This window comes from Haliotis rubra, unplaced genomic scaffold, assembly GCF_003918875.1.
Source record: "Haliotis rubra isolate DU_JTF1 unplaced genomic scaffold, ASM391887v1 Scf374, whole genome shotgun sequence".
Lineage (NCBI taxonomy): Eukaryota > Metazoa > Mollusca > Gastropoda > Lepetellida > Haliotidae > Haliotis > Haliotis rubra.
Genome location: NW_025767051.1, coordinates 210905 through 228499, shown reverse-complemented (window position 1 = coordinate 228499; position 17595 = coordinate 210905). Strand labels below are relative to the sequence as shown.

The 17595-nt window shown below is 40.6% G+C and overlaps 1 long non-coding RNA gene across 1 annotated transcript; it reads right to left on the bottom strand.

Moving 5' to 3' along the window:
* Nucleotides 1-1550: 1550 nt before the first annotated feature.
* LOC124286069 lies at nt 1551-17082 on the bottom strand. Its single transcript, XR_006900944.1, has 3 exons — nt 17072-17082; nt 3787-3911; nt 1551-1561 (listed from the first exon to the last, which is right to left on the bottom strand). It is a non-coding gene; the product is annotated as an uncharacterized LOC124286069 (long non-coding RNA).
* Nucleotides 17083-17595: the final 513 nt, after the last annotated feature.

Below are 17595 nucleotides of genomic sequence, written 5' to 3'. Positions count from 1 at the left end.
ACATGTGACACATGTCGCCGGTTCCCAATTGCGCAGATCGATGCTCATGCTGTTGATCACTGGACTGTCTGGTCCAGACTCGATTATTTACGGACCACCGCCATATAGCTGGAATATTGCTGAGTGCGGCGTAAAACTAAACTCAATCTTATTACATCATGAATACATGCGGCGTAAAACTAAACTCAATCTTATTAAATAGCATCATGAATACATGTGTGAGGAAAACTGACCATTGTTGCAAATATAGGTATCTCTAGCCAAATCTGATATTTTTAAACATATTCAAAACCCTATTTAAGTTTTTAAGACATCATGGCTTAGAAGCACAAAAAAACATCCAATAATGGGCCTGACACATTGTATGGTTGGAGACATCATGGCTTATAAATAGAAAGGACAAAACCCTTTCCACATCCACCAGGAATGGGCCTCACATATTGTACCCACTTGGAGACATCATGGCTTATAAATAGAAGCGACAAAACCCTTTCCACATCCACCAGGAATGGGCCTGACACATTGTACCCACTTGGAGACATCATGGCTTATAGCGAAGCGACAAAACCCTTTCCACATCCACCAGGAATGGGCCTCACATATTGTACCCACTTGGGGACATCATGGCTTATAAATAGAGACAAAACCCTTTCCACATCCACCACCCATCATTTTCCACATCCACCAGGAATTGGCCTCACATATTGTACCCACTTGGGGACATCTGACATGAATAGAAAGGACATTAACACATTGTAAATCACTTGGAGACACCATGGCTTATAATAGAAGCGACAAAACCCTTTCCACCAGGAATGGGCCTCACATATTGTACCCACTTGGAGACACCACGGCTTATAATAGAAGCAACAAAACCCTTTCCACATCCACCAGGAATGGGCCTCACATATTGTACCCACATGGAGACTCGAACCCGCATTGTTCCATTAATCCTGATCAACAAAATGTTAATGGTAATTGTAAGTGTGTAGATCATTAAGTCAGACCTTCATTACTTGTATGGATCCTTGTTCGATCTAAATTAGTTCATGACTATTTCTACACGTGAGTATAAGGGTTAGAATTGATCTTCAGTAACCCATGCTCGTCGCAAGTGGCGACTAGCAGGATCGAGTGCTCAGGCTCACTGACTTGGTTGGGACATCGTATCCCACTTACGTAGATCAATGCTCATGATGTTGATCACTGGATGGTCTGATGCAGGCTCGATTATTTACAGGCTGTCGAATGATTATTGTTAAGTGATGCGCCAAACAACAAACATGGCTTTGTTTTATTGTGAAGCTTGGACAAACTACATGGAGTAGTTTGATGTCATATGTAATCAAGTAGTAAGGTTCTGTCATTGAGCGTTTAGAACATGCCCCGCAGAAAGCGTGCATTTGGAGACGCGTGAGCTATTGTTAATGACACTGCTGATTAACGTTATCCCGCCAGTATCGAGCTAAATGATATCCTCACACATCCCATCTTCATCGAGCCTCATCTTGCAACTGCAAATAGCGATATATATTTACAAACATACTGCTCTTCTTCTACTCTACCTTGGCAATTAGTCAAGTCCAGATAGATCATTCCCTATCTAATTCACAAAAACGTGATCGAATCAAATAACGTATTGACATGAATGTACACATATATAAACTTAGCACTCACGGTTCAATTTGCACTGACGTATCCAAAAATAGGCTGGTTTTAATGCCGTTAGTCAGTGGATCAAAACATTTATGTTCCAGGATACGTCAAACCTTGGAATACATTCAGCACTAATCTAAATATACTCAGTTTATCATTTGCCCTGATTGTATTTCATGTCTATGAGCTATGTTCTGATAACCTTGGCGTGGTGGAATTGTGTCATCTCTTTACAGATACTGGGCAATATCATGGCCGAAATTGCAGCGAGGTAAATTTTTAATAAGTGTGGCTCTCCTTTTGTGATATACTCTGATTAGAAACCCCATGTGTATTTATCATACACTATTCCTCCATTCTGAATCGCATGTTGGCACTGTGTAGATGTTTCGCTCACAAGGGATATGTTTTATCACGCTTCAGAATCAAAGGGTAATTTTACTGGTGTTAGTTCTCATTTAACGACAGGTATTGTACAAGAACTGCTGCCATTAGGAATGAACTTTATGTCAAGAATACCTTTCACCTGTAGATCATGCAGCGATCTAAATATTTTAGTTCTCATTTAATTACATGTACTAAAAATTCACTTATTGATGCTGTATGGCTAACGTTTAGGATAGCCTTCACTTTCTGGTTTACGTATACGACTGTGTATCGTCCTCGATATCTCCAAGGTATATGTTCCGATAAATCTCCACTAGTACCCTGGATGCATCTACAGCTCGGTCCGATAATTGTATTACCTCCCTTTGCTGGATATTTATCCAATCGGGTGTCTACGCTGGGAAGTTGAGCGTACCAATCACAAGGCTTTCATTATATAGTATGACCAGAAATTATTGAGAATTTTAGGAATATGTTAAATTGGATTTCTAGTATAAACAACCTTGACCAGCTATCAAGTGCTTGGTTTCATTCAAGAGAGACAACTCCGTTAATCCTTTTTCATTAGTTTGTGCAGAGTTATCCCCCCTTTGTTTACTTGCTAGCAGACGACATTTTCAGTGATCCTCAGTATGGATGATTTAGAGAAGAAGAAGTTGATTTTAGAGTATTATAACAAGGACATCAGATCAGCTAAAGTGATTTCAAGTAGAACAGGCATCCCTTTGTCCACTGTGTATCGTGTTTTGAAAAATATTGCAAATGGATATGGCATTGAGCACCAGGGAGGCGCAGGTAGGCCCAGAAAATTGACTGTCGGTGACAGGAGGCGGCTTGGTATTCTTGTTTCTAAAAACAAACGAAGGAGTTTAGAAAACTTAAGGCTGGATATGATTGATAGAGGAACTGTGGCTGTCTGTAAGGAGACAATTAGAACTGAGCTGCAAGCAATGGGTTGGCAGAAAAGTCGAGGAATTCCATCACCGATCATGAAACCTGAACAAAAGGAGCGAAGGTTGAACTGGTGCTTACAGCATAGAAATTTTAACTGGGACAATGTGATTTTCTCAGATGAAAGTTCTGTGTGGCTGTTTCCTAATACACTGAAATTCTGGACCAAACAAACTGAAAAACCTTTGTATCAGCGCCCAAAGTACAGTCCGAAATTTAACGTGTGGGGTGGCATATCTGTGTTAGGGGCAACTCCTCTCTGTGTATTTGAAGAGAATATGAACAGTGAGCGGTACACAGATGTTCTCGAGGGACATTTACTTCCATCTGCTCACGTGCTCACTATACAAATTTTTGGATTTCCAGCAGGACCACGACCCAAAACATCGTTCAAAGCATTCACAGGCCTGGTTTCGGACCCAAAATATGACATTATTAGATTGGCCAAGCTATAGCCCTGACCTAAATCCATTAGAAAATGTTTGGGGACTTATGAAGGAAAGTGTCAATAAGAAAAATCTGACAAATATTGCTGAAATGAAAGAAGAGGTGGTCCGATATGGGGACAGCATGGACCACGACTTTCTAACTTCTTTAATCAGTAGTATGCCCCGCCGCATTGAAGACTGCCTTGCTGCCCATGGTGACTTGACAAAATACTAACTGTTCACCTGTCTTTGAATCTGGAGTTATGTTCTGCTAATATTCACATTTAATACGTGAGTAATAAGTGAAAAAATAACAACATTACAATCTTTAAATTCTCAATAATTTCTGGTTGTACTGTGTAACTCACTTATTAACGATTAAACTTGGCAACACAGTTGTTGCAGAGGTACCCAGAAAGAGGTAGAAGGGGTTCTTCCATATATGTTTTGAAGGTTTCAGACCTGTCAGTTTGTCTGTATGATTTTTCCCTAAGTCTGAGTCGCACAGCGAGCAAACCTGTGGCCGCCATTTTTGTTGACACTGGCGAGCTGGGTTGTAACGGTTTTTCTGATTGGCTACTGTGAGAAGGCACAGCCAGCAAAGGGAGGTAATACAATTATCGGGCCGAGCCGTAGATGCATACAGGGTACTAGTGGAGATTTATCGGAACGTATACCCTAGAGATTATCGAGGATGTGTGTATGTGTAGATTCTCAAACCATCATCTCTGTGACAAACACCAATTGATAGTGGGAATGTATGCATGATGATACGTTATAAGCAGCAGATTAATACTACCACGTAGAACACAGATAGCTGGATAATAATTAACAGTGAGAATTACAAATAGCACAAGTCATGAGGCTAAATGTATGGGACGAATGGAAATCAAAACGTTTAGACAAGCTGATCAATACAATTTTTAAAAAGTCAATTCGTCGATTACATCTTCAGCGGCAGTCGAGATGTCACCCTCTTCATTTCTGTTGATCAAAGGTTTGTAATAGCGCATTCCGTAGCTTCTGAAAGTCTTCTTGTCATGAAGCCATGTTATTTGGTTGCTTGGATTTGACTTTTGTAATAGCAAGGAACGTATTATGTTGCTTTGAAATGGCTGATTGATCGACAGATTATCATTGGTCAGACGTAATACATGTATATAAGATGTTGCAGGAACGCTTATTACAAACTGGAAGAAAATAAAACTCTGCTTGATATATTTGGTTTCCAATACAAAGACCCTTTTCGTTGAATTATACAGTGTTTTCATTTCTGATGAAATATCTATTTCTGTTTTCAATCTATTTCTGTTTTCAATACATATTAAAAATACGAGAATCAGATTGCATTATCTGATGGTATGTTTTAATGCAAGATGATTTCAAATTGGCAAAGTCAGTGCAAGGTCATTTTACCAAGATGTTTAACATAACTAGACGTCTACCGTTGATCGATATCGTTCAATAACAAATAACCAATTGCTTTCCACTGGTAGAGTGATAGGAACTGCATATATAGGTAGTCAGTGAGACCGTCTCTTCTGTTTGTTAATTGAAAACATTAAAAATATTTCAAAGTGAGAAAAGAACTGCTCACAAAACTAAAAAGTATCATTCTTACTTTCAAATACCCATGTTTCTATTTAAGCAATATTCCAGCAAGAGGCTTCAGACACTTGTGTCGACATTTCTCTACCGTTGAGATACAGTTGGGCATGGTCCTGCAGTATACGCTCACTTTCCTCGACATATCGAACTTATGGATGTATCGATGTAAGAGCTTGGTCCCGGTGTATCCTTAATTTAGTCTTCATTTTGCGGAACATTCGATTACTCAACGTATTTACTGAGGTTCCTTCAGTTTCGACACAACGGTGTCTGTATATGTTAGTTCATGTTTTAGCAAGAGCTATTAGCAAGTTTGACTTCCCGGAGTATTCAAAGTGCGCGAGCAGGGCAACATTTATAGAAAACACGATGGAACTCAATTTACAGAGAGTATTTTAAAACCTTGGACTACTGACATTCGCCCGTCTTTCGGAGGTTTACATAGACAAATAGTAGTACACAGCAAAGTCAAGCAAAGCCAAATCATTAAGCATGGTTGGTAATCAGATTTTAGATGTAAGCAAATATATGTAATATGCACTATTTTGTATAGAAAATGTTCAGTTCGGGTGCCTGCATTTTAGGTTTGTTTAGCACTGAATTTGGGACAGACAACGAGAGAAAATACGGACCAAGAGAGCACAGAACAATGGCTTCTGAAACGTTAGATCACTGTTATGTCATAGATGTGCCTACTGCAGCTTAATACCAAGGCAGGACGTAAAAATGTTCGCTTAAAGTTTCAAAGTGAGTTGTGTCCACACTGTAGTGCCACAATGCATTTTAATTTAGGGTATTCGTGCCAAATCGAATTGTATGCAGCGATATAGATTAAAGGTTATTATCCTTAAGTTAAATCATAAACAACTCTAAACATTAACAAAACGTCATTTCAGTCACTGTCCTCCCAAACACCGTGTCATGGTACACGGAAAGTAAACATACAACTTTTCAGTGTGCTATGCTACAAGCATATATCTGATGGCGATGGGTTTGAAATACCACACGCGTTCGGTTCTTATTTCAATTATGCGTCGTGTAATCTGGAGGTATCATGAGTCGTATAGCAATATGTGATATTAAAACCTCATGTGTGACAGCATTGCTTGATCAGAAATAATGCATTTTGATACCGTATTCGTGAAGGCCTCGTATATCTTAATGTGCGAGTTAGGTTGACGACTATTCAACCCGAAGCTGGTTAACCAACTGGAAGTATGCAAGCATTCCATTCGTACTTTGTATACTCTACTTCAATACCATCATATCTTGTGTCGTCTCAATAAATGGCCAGTAGACAACAAGTGATGCTGCTGCAGCATTGGGTTCTCATTGTGCTCAATGTGTCCAAAACTAAAGAGATGACTATTGATTTCAGATTGATTTCAGATGACTATTGATTTCAGAACACGTAAGCCTGTGCATTTACCAGTCACTGTCCATGTTAAAATTGTCAAGAACTACCAATATCTTGGGACAATAATTGATGACAAATTGAACTAGAATGATAACACAGATGATTTATACAAAAAGGGTCAACAACGTTTATATTTCTTGTGGAAACGTCGCTCTTTTAATGTTGACAAAACTATTCTTTCACTGGTTTATCGCAGTTGTATTCAAAGTGTCTTAACCTGTTAAATCCAGTGCTTGTATGGATCCCTATCAGTTCAAAACCGAAACAAACTCCTCAAAATCGTCAACTTAAGCAGTAAAATCACAAATCTGGATTTCGACCCTTTGGCTTACGCGTATGAGGAAAGAGCTTAACTTTGGCAAATATAATTTTACATGACTCCTGACACATTTTAAACACAGAATATAAACTTTTACCTTTTGGCAGACGTTTCCAAATTCCCAAATTGAAATCAAATAGAGCCCTGAAATCGCTCTAACGTCCAGCATTGGCTTTTTAAACAATAAATGATATTTACATACAAATCTTATCTTAACCTGTATATGTACATTGTTGTTGTTATATTAATCGTAACCGTTTTACCTGCATATTTTTAACCTATGTTCAATAATTTAATAACATTAAAAGATCGTTTACCTGGGAGAAACGCTCTTTTATTTATCTTATTTATCCTATATTCATATGTGTGCTCTGTAATGATGTACAGCAAATTCCCATTCAGGGTAATAAAGTGTTGGGTTTTTTCCTTATCTTCTTCTTCTCGTTTGGTTTTATTGTAATATGAACAGAAACTTCATTTACGCTTTGATTGTACATTGTTACGTAGAGAACAACTTTATAAGAATTTGCAACTCAAAATGTCAACGTCAGAGAGACACTTTCATTCCTTCTTCAACAGTGTCGATGTTCGCAATGTCAGTCATAGATTGTCTGGTCCAGACTCGATTATTTACAGGACGAGTGCCATACGGTTGGAATATCACCGTGTGCGCAGTTGAACAAGAACACGTGTATGGTGCACAAAACCTTATCGGGGAACAGTCGGTCTATTGCACAGCGGTACGCTTTGCAGAGTTGCGTTCCCTTGGGACGCCAGGAACCTAGGATTGTAAGTTTGGTTCGCCGTGACTGTGTTTCTAGGTTTGACAGCTATATGCTCGTGTTTGATGGTTTCGTCAAAGTATTTTCCGTTAAGAGCCTGGATCACTTCGGGCTTTCCTCTGATACTTCATAATATATACTGAGAGAAACAAATAAAGGAACACAGGAAAATTCAAGTGTTCCATGAATATGTTCCAGTATTCGTCACCTGCTTTGAATAGCGGGAGGAAATCTAAGAATAAACACTAACACAGTGCCATGAAGTGGTGTTACCTTATTTGTTTTCCTCAGTATAGTTGTCAGAGTGTGTTGTCTTGTGTTGTGTGGACATGTGCATAGAACCAGGGTGACAGATCAGTTGAAATTAAGCAACGTTGGTCACGGAAGCCATGCACGTGTGACCTTGTAGCTTGACCCCGGAGAGTTTCTCGGACTCCAGTCTTGCCTCACAACGAAGCACACGTTACACATGCGATCACACCTCAGGCTAGTGAGATTGTTCAAAATTGCCTCTGTTTACCCAGCAGTCAATGGGTACCTGATGGGATAAGATGATCACATGACTGTAAACCTTCTCATTCAGCTGGAGTTAACCGGGATAAAATCATTATTGTCCTTAACGCAACTGGGTATCTTTGAGGTGGATATCAGGCGCTCAAGAAGAATGTTCAAGGGACGTTGAACTCAGTTACAAAAATATGTACGCATTATATAACAAGTTATACAATGTTCTCAACTGCCACTTAGTTGTTTTATGTAACATATTGCCAACTTCCAGCAATTAGTATCAATGCTGGCCAAGGTCATGTCGTGTTGAGTGGTCATCAAAACTTGGGGTTGGCAGTTGGCGTGATTTGCCGTTACCATGGGCCCTGATGGATATATAATGTCATTATCAGGCAACTAACCTAGTTGTGGCAAACCCTGGAATCAATAACGTCAATTATATATGAGCGTTAAAGACACAACACAGGTCAACAATAAAAAAAAATAAATATTTGAGGTTTGTTCGTCTGTCGTTTTTCTATAAAGCTACACTCAGAAATAAACTACCCATCAAAAGTTTAGACTCACTTAAAGAACTCACTTTATGTTATATATATATGGTAACGATGGATTTCTCCACTACCTTGGGAGAACCAACTGCAAACCTTATGCAGATGGGTTGCACGAGGATCATGCATCAAATTGCTGAAAAGCAGGTGCAAATATCGTGCATGTGAACAGCTGTGTTTTGGCGTTGAGTTTTGTTAAGAATTCGCCAATTTTCACTCAGTTTCACTATTTATTGAATTCATGAGAATAATCTTTTCAACGGTACGAATTTGTTCTACAAGACATCAGTTCATGTGTAAACAGTACCTTTAAACAGTATGGAATACTTTGCAAAATGTTGTTTAGAACAGTTGACTGAAGTAAGTGGCTATATTTACACTAGTGAGTCTAAACTTTTGATGGGTAGTATATTCTAACTATATGACAGAGGTTTGGATATAATTGAGTTTAGAGTGGACAATCCAGTTATCTCCGCTACGGAGACAGGAGTAAAAGTTCTTGTCTTGTATACAGACAATCAAATGTTCTCTTGACTTTATTTGTAATTATCATTTTGATATTTGTATCTGTCATCTTAATCAAATCAATATAACAATTTTCTTGTTCTGTTTGCATGTGTCGTTAATGAGTGCGTTTATGACTGTTTGTGGTTAGTACGATGTATTGATCATAAGAGCATGTATGAATAAACACTGATTGATTGATTGATCAGGTCAACACATTAGCCATACATGCAACTGCACCTCATTTTACATATGGTTTTATGGGCACTTTGTATATTTACGATTACCAATGGCGACATGCTGAGAACATTTTATCACAAATTAATCACACTTTCGTTCAGTATAAACTTTGGTATTGTAAGGAACCTGAGGAAACCTGTTTATCTGATGAATCTGAATTATCTATATCTAACTATTCCAAACTTAGTTATTCGATGGACACTGAGACCTATATAGAGCTATATAGTAGGGATGTGAAGTCAATAGGTCGATATCGTGACCGTATACCAGTACAACTACAGACAGAAGGTATAGCCACAGAGAAGGTGATGGGATGTATAGCCCGCGGGTCGACATCGCTAGTCATATATGACACTTGGATATATTGCCTAATGTTTTGATAACTGGTGGTATATATTAGGGATTTTATTCTTTAAAGTAGAAATGCTTGATACAAATTTATGGCGCTGTAGAGTTTTGACCAGATAATCCAGTGATTTACACCCCAAGCATTGATCCATGAAATTACGATGACCTGCATCTACCAAGTCATTGAGCTTGAACACACGAGCGCCTTACATGCATTGTCGCCACTTGGATGCGGAAGACCAATTCACTGGAATTGATATAGTATTATAGCATCTTTGGATATTTAGGCGACAGCCACTTATTCTTCAGATTGATTACTGTTAGATACCCACCTTAATACCCCTAAACTGCAAAGTATATGACATGTGCTTGAAAGACGTTTCAGCCACCTTACTGACGGATTTGATGTCAGTTACCAGCAAAAACAGCAAAACGACCTAAATCAGACTTAGGTCATTTTTGCACAACTTGACCTATTCCAAGAGACTTTAGCCTTGCAAATACTCAAAACATCTAAACAGGACTGTTACAGTGAATAAATGAAGAAACATACTTCTATCTAATGTTTTCTTATGCAAAAACAACCTAAGTCTGACGTACGTCGTTTTCCCGGTAACCGTTGACTTATTCTTCAGAAAATAGCATTCCAGCAAATAATCTGAAAAGGCCTCTTAAGATATCATTTGACATTATCCATATGGCCATATTAGCGAGTCAGTGGACCAAAGACTCTTCGCGAGTCAAGGAACAATTAAAACTCTCTGATCCGTCGGTCTGTTGCGTCTTTTTAACGAGTCACAACCAATGGCTGGAGAGTAACATGTTATGCCGACTATAGTAGAATATGCATCGCTGTGGTAGAAAACCTTTAACTGTGAGAATGTGATTCATCAACAAGGAGGCTCATCATAACATACTTTTATTGTCCACTGTTGTTGACCTGTGAAGGATGTCAAGACTCATGATGAAAACACCGCATTCCTTGCCAAGCATGATGAACATAATATCAATGTCAAGTTATCTAATCGGCACAGGCTCCGGTTTTCAAGAGACGTTACTATGAACAACCGATGCGCCATCAGATTGAGATTTTACATCAAAATGTAAATGTGAATTGTGGATTATGCAAGGAATCTAATTGTGCTGTCCAACACACTGTCCCTGGATGCCCGGCAGTAGCACAAACATAGTTTCTTAGGCGACATGGTGGCGTGGTTGATCGTCTTATGACCGTGGTTTTGCTTCGAGGTTAAACCATGGTACGATCGATGTTAAGGAAAATGATGGCTATAACATTTTTTGGAATAGACCCGCTGGCAACCCTAGATACGTCAATGCAAACAAACCTGTTTAAAACAAACCAGTGAATTCAAAACATGTTCTGATCCTCATGGCACTAACGTGACAGACAAGATTCAGAATATGCGAACCTCGCGTACGAAATGTCAGGCTTGCATACCCGGTACCACGTTGACACACTTCCCATTCTTGGTGCCGTAGGTTTGGTACCTCCCAACCCGTCGACTGAACGCAGGCGAGTGCCCGGGTTCGCTTCCAGGAACACAGCCATTCTGATTATCTGGATAATAAAGAAGGCTGAGGTGCTGTGAGTTTTCAAATTCAGAAAAGTTCTTAATATTGGGAGCGCAGCGCTTCTTAAAAGAACGCCAATTGGATGTCAGTTTAGAGGGGACAGGAACACACAGCGGGTGGTGAGGATAAGCTGAACCACATTTGTTCATTTTAATACGTGAATTATATTAAAATAAGTGCACCTTTATTGCGATAGCCTATATACACTCGGTAAGTTTCAAAGTGTTACATTTTACCCTGGATCAGTGTGCCGTCGCTATTTGTACCCAGAGTGCCTTTGACAGTCACATTACCGTCTCATTCGCAATCTCCCGGTACCCATTCACTAAACAGAAACATGTTAGAAACAAAGAGTCCCTCTAAAGGTGACACAAAAGCAGTATGTATTTCAGTGGGGAAAAAACATTTGACCAATTTCTAAATGATATTTTCTATTCATAGCTTTTAGCCGTAAGAGCCGTACCAATTTACACTTGTCAGAGGGGTACACACAGTATGCGATCCAGACTGAAGTATGTGATCCAAACCATCAGCAGTCGTATTGCCGAAGCCACGCTGGCTGAGTGAATTAGATCACTGGCTCGGTGTAGGAGGACAAGCTCCCTCTGAGAGAGTAGGTTAGAATACCGGCGAATGGCTTCAAAACTGCTCATGCGCTGTTAAAGAATATTCTGTCACTCATTTGAATCCGGGATGGGACTCAACGCAAAACTACCAGTATTTTGGACTTTACGAGTGAGTGAGTGCCTGAATGCGTGCGTGCGTGCATAAATTTTGGTTTTACGCCACACTCAGCAATATTCCAAGTAAATGGCGGCGGTCTGTAAATAATCAACTCTGGTCCAGACAATCCAGTTATCAACAGCAAGAGCATTGATCTACACAAGTAGGATACGATGACATGACATTGTGTCAACCAAGTCAGCGAGACTGACCAGCCGATCAAGTTAGTCGCTTCTTTCGACAAGCATGGGCTACTGAAGACCAAATTTAACCCGGATCTTCACGCGTATGGACTTTACTTATAATTGTGATTCCAAATATCACATATATATTATTCTGCGCTTTGATACCTATATTGCCAACCCATTACTTAATTATCCAGATGATTACACATGGGTCTCCCAAAACATGAAGTGAACTTCAAACCCGTGTCAGTGTCAGTCAAACGGTACTTTCGACTTTGTATGAAATGAAATTGTGTACATTTGCTGTATAATTGAATACTTTATTGAATTTAAACAGATGCTCATTTATATATCCTATTGTTTTCTTTTCAAGGTTGGCCAAATATACTGTATACTTTCTTTGAATTTATTACTGAGTGCGATTAAAGTGCACCTAAACGAAAAAGGAATTTTGAAAAAAAGTAAAGTTGTTATTGATTCTAACACTTCAACTTCATTTCATATCTGTCCCTATTGTCTCTTTCTTCACTTACGTTGTTTACTTGATACGTTTTCAAATGAAATTGATACCCGATATGGCATCTGTAACAAAACACTGGAAAACACAGATACGCTGCCCCTGAGAGTGTATGTGAGCCCACATCATTCCAAGAATGGCTACGTCTTCCACAGTTTTTAATTGCAGTACATATGTAGTCTGAAGCAGAAGTATTATTAGTCCCCATAGTCCCTTGTTTCAAACGTTTACTGCTTGTGACCTCTGACTCGGTTTTTCGTCTTTTTGTTGTCTTTTTTTAATTGTCAGTTTACTCATTTGCATGCTGTCAAGTTAGTTTTCAAAAGGATGTGATAATCTAGTTGTCATACTATCCTCAGACGACAGGATTTCATATATTGAATATAATTACATCATTGTAAAAGTTTCTCTCGTCAGGATATGGCGGCAACATTGTTAACCTTCTCACTCACACATGAGCTGCCTGTTCGAACCTATTAAGAACCATTCGTGGCACATGAAGACTACCCAACAATGAAGCCTTCTGTATGAAACAGAGTGTTAGAATGGCTGTTTTCTTGGCCGCATAGCAAGGTCTCCTCCAAATATCAGTACTCAGATTTGTTGGTACCAAACTCGAGATACAGAGAACGGTGGTGGGTCGGACGCCATGGTACTCCGGATGCACGCGTAACCCTTTTTACGATTGCCCTGTTTTTCCCAGGATCTTGTCACATTGATGAATATGATAACAATCCCACTATTGCTGTTCGTCTGTTGGTTGCTGGGATGGTGTTAAGTCTTGTTTGCTGTGGTTGCTGGGATGGTGTTAAGTCTTGTTTGCTGTGGTTGCTGGGATGGTGTTAAGGATTGTTTGCTGTGGTTGCTGGGATGGTGTTAAGGCTTGTTTGCTGTGGTTGCTGGGATGGTGTTAAGTCTTGTTTGCTGTGGTTGCTGGGATGGTGTTAAGTCTTGTTTGCTGTGGTTGCTGGGATGGTGTTAAGTCTTGTTTGCTGTGGTTGCTGGGATGGTGTTAAGTCTTGTTTGCTGTGGTTGCTGGGATGGTGTTAAGTCTTGTTTTGCTGTGGTTGCTGGGATGGTGTTAAGTCTTGTTTGCTGTGGTTGCTGGGATGGTGTTAAGTCTTGTTTGCTGTGGTTGCTGGGATGGTGTTAAGTCTTGTTTGCTGTGGTTGCTGGGATGTGTTAAGTTTGTTTGCTTGTTTGCTGTGGTTGCTGGGCTGGATGGTGTTAAGTCTTGTTTGCTGTGGTTGCTGGGATGGTGTTAAGGCTTGTTTGCTGTGGTTGCTGGGATGGTGTTAAGGCTTGTTTGCTGTGGTTGCTGGGATGGTGTTAAGTCTTGTTTGCTGTGGTTGCTGGGATGGTGTTAAGTCTTGTTTGCTGTGGTTGCTGGGATGGTGTTAAGTCTTGTTTGCTGTGGTTGCTGGGATGGTGTTAAGTCTTGTTTGCTGTGGTTGCTGGGATGGTGTTAAGTCTTGTTTGTTTGCTGTGGTTGCTGGGATGGTGTTAAGTCTTGTTTGCTGTGGTTGCTGGGATGGTGTTAAGTCTTGTTTGCTGTGGTTGCTGGGATGGTGTTAAGTCTTGTTTGCTGTGGTTGCTGGGATGGTGTTAAGGCTTGTTTGCTGTGGTTGCTGGGATGGTGTTAAGTCTTGTTTGCTGTGGTTGCTGGGATGGTGTTAAGGCTTGTTTGCTGTGGTTGCTGGGATGGTGTTAAGTCTTGTTTGCTGTGGTTGCTGGGATGGTGTTAAGTCTTGTTTGCTGTGGTTGCTGGTGTTGCTTTTGTTGTTAATATTAATCATCCATTCTTCTCGTTTCGGCCGAAGCCACAGTTCCACATTTTCGGGATCGCAGAATCACCTATCGATTTTCATGCGGTCATGTCGCTGAAGCTTTGTTTTGTAATCAACAGGTTTTCCGTTTTGATTTCAGCCATGTCAAAGAGAAACATAAATCAGGATGCCGTTACGAGCCATAAACACTGATAGCAGCACGAGAATACACGAAGTATGTGAAGGAGTTGTGAATTATGTATGTCGCCAACCAACACGCACGAAAACAAGTCATTGATTATTGTTTGTGAGCTACAAGATCGAGTTGTGACTTAACTCATTGCTACTCTGAAGGTACTCTTGTCGATATTCATTAATCAGAGATGATTCTCCGTGGTTAGGTGCGGTTGGGTGCTGATTGCATCTTAAATTGGATTGCTGTTCTATTAATGTTTATGCATGACCTAATTTGTTCTAAGATTGCCATTCGGGTAATAAGTGCAGAAGCGTCGTCTTAGAAGACCGTATAATGAATATAGCTTACAGGGTAACAGGGGAGTGGTTTGTTTTCATATTGTATGTTAACGTCCAGGCCATAAGAGGAATTGGCAGGTAATGTGTTCTCATATTGTAAGTTAGAATCCATTATTAGTGTACAAGGAATGGTTACTGTTTGAAGAGTTACTTTATTTGTCAATCCCCGACCGCGTCATACCAAACGACGTTAAAATATGGTACTTGTTGGTCCCTGCCTGGCGCTCGGCATTAATGGGTATAACAAGGACTGGTCGGCTCGGAGTCAGTATAATGTGTCTGAGTGGGTTATTCATGCTTCACTGCGGCATGGTATCTCAGTGGGCTAGCACTATAAAACCAGCTTCAGTCTGGGCTAGTACAAGCGCGCATATACATACACACGCATATACGTCGTCATATGAGCGAAATATTCTCCAACGCGACGTTAAACCCAATTTCACCTCATCTTTATTTGTCAGTTCTAAAGTTTTCAATTATCGCACATGTGCCAAAGATGTAGGGTTGAGGAATCTTCGGAAGGGATGTATATATTTGCACGCATGATATGGATAGTTAGATGTTTGTATTCGAGAGATTATGTTGGACTTCCAAGTTTCCCTCCTTGGTCTTGTTGATTGTGTGCCTTTCAGCTCTCATAGAGGCGGAGGTCGACTTTCGGGTTTGTCTAGAGAGCGTCCCTGATCTTGTGATAGTGTGTCTGCTCGTCGGGAAGAAGTTCGACTTTCGGGTTTGTCTTGAGAGCGTCCCTGGTCTTGTTGATAGTGTGCATGCCTCATAGAGGCGAAGGTCGACTTTCGGGTTTGTCTAGAGAGCGTCCCTGATCTTGTGATAGTGTGTCTGCTCGTCGGGAAGAAGTTCGACTTTCGGGTTAGTCTTGAGAGCGTCCCTGATCTTGTGATAGTGTGTATGCTCTTTGTGGAGAAGATCGACTTTCGGGTTAGTCTTGAGAGCGTCCCTGGTCTTGTCTTGAGACTCCCTGATCTTGTGATAGTGTGTATGCTCTTTGTGGAGAAGATCGACTTTCGGGTTAGTCTTGAGAGCGTCCCTGGTCTTGTGATAGTGTGTATGCTCTTTGTGGAGAAGATCGACTTTCGGGTTAGTCTTGAGAGCGTCCCTGGTCTTGTGATAGTGTGTATGCTCTTTGTGGAGAAGATCGACTTTCGGGTTAGTCTTGAGAGCGTCCCTGGTCTTGTGATAGTGTGTATGCTCTTTGTGGAGAAGATCGACTTTCGGGTTAGTCTTGAGTCTTGAGAGCGTCCCTGGTCTTGTGATATGTGTGTATGCTCTTTGTGGAGATGCTCTTTTGTGGATCGACTTTCGGGTTAGTCTTGAGAGCGTCCTCGTCGGGAAGATTCGACTGGTCTTGTGTCGGGATAGTGTGTATGCTCTCTTGTGGAGAAGATCGACTTTCGGGTTAGTCTTGAGAGCGTCCCTGGTCTTGTGATAGTGTGTATGCTCTTTGTGGAGAAGATCGACTTTCGGGTTAGTCTTGAGAGCGTCCCTGGTCTTGTGATAGTGTGTATGCTCTTTGTGGAGAGGATCGACTTTCGGGTTAGTCTTGAGAGCGTCCCTGGTCTTGTGATAGTGTGTATGCTCTTTGTGGAGAAGATCGACTTTCGGTTTTGTCTTGAGAGCGTCCTTGGTCTTGTGATAGTGTGTATGCTCTTTGTGGAGAGGATCGACTTTCGGGTTTGTCTTGACAGCGTCCCTGGTCCTGTGGTAGTGTGTCTGCTCGGCGGGAAGAAGGTCGACTTTCGGGTTAGTCTTGACAGTGTCCCTGGTCCTGTGATAGTCTTGTGATATTACGTGTATGCTCTTTGTGGAGAAGATCGACTTTCGGGTTAGTCTTGAGAGCGTCCCTGGTCTTGTCAGACACCTTTTGTGAGTCTGCCAACTGGCATTAATGCGTGAAACAAAGTTTATGACATCATGTTATTTTTCAGCCTTAGTCAAAGATCCAAAACAAACATACCCGCATGTGATTTTATACGTGACATCGTTGTACAAGGGGCGGCTGAGTAATTGAGTGTTGCGAGAAGGATTTAAGCATACCACCCCCAAATGTGTGGGTATGGCTATGAACCAATAACCAGGATCTCGATCCACAAAGCCTTCGTAACTGTACGACGTTAGTAAGCCTATGATAATCTATAGCGTTACGACAAGTTGTAACTTTACGAACGCTTTGTGGATCGGGGACCTAGGTCTCAGACATTCTATTATTAGGGCGTCAAACGAAGCATACTGTAATTGCTATGGAGAATATCCGATGTGTTTGCTTTTTATGTTGTTGTGCTTTTGGTTTTATCCGTGCGACACTGTGTTGATAGCAGGTCACAATCACATTCTCACTTAGACCTTCAATGCAGTGGCAGGAGAAAAGAAAAAGAGAAAAAAAGAAACGAGCGTTAAATGTTCACTCACTCATTTACTCACCCACTCTCAACTCACTCATTTACTTACCCACTCAACTCCTTACCCATTCAACTCCTTACCCACTCAACTCACTCATTTACTCGACCACTCTCAACTCACTCATTTACTTGCCCAATCAACTCACTCATTTACTCACCCACTCA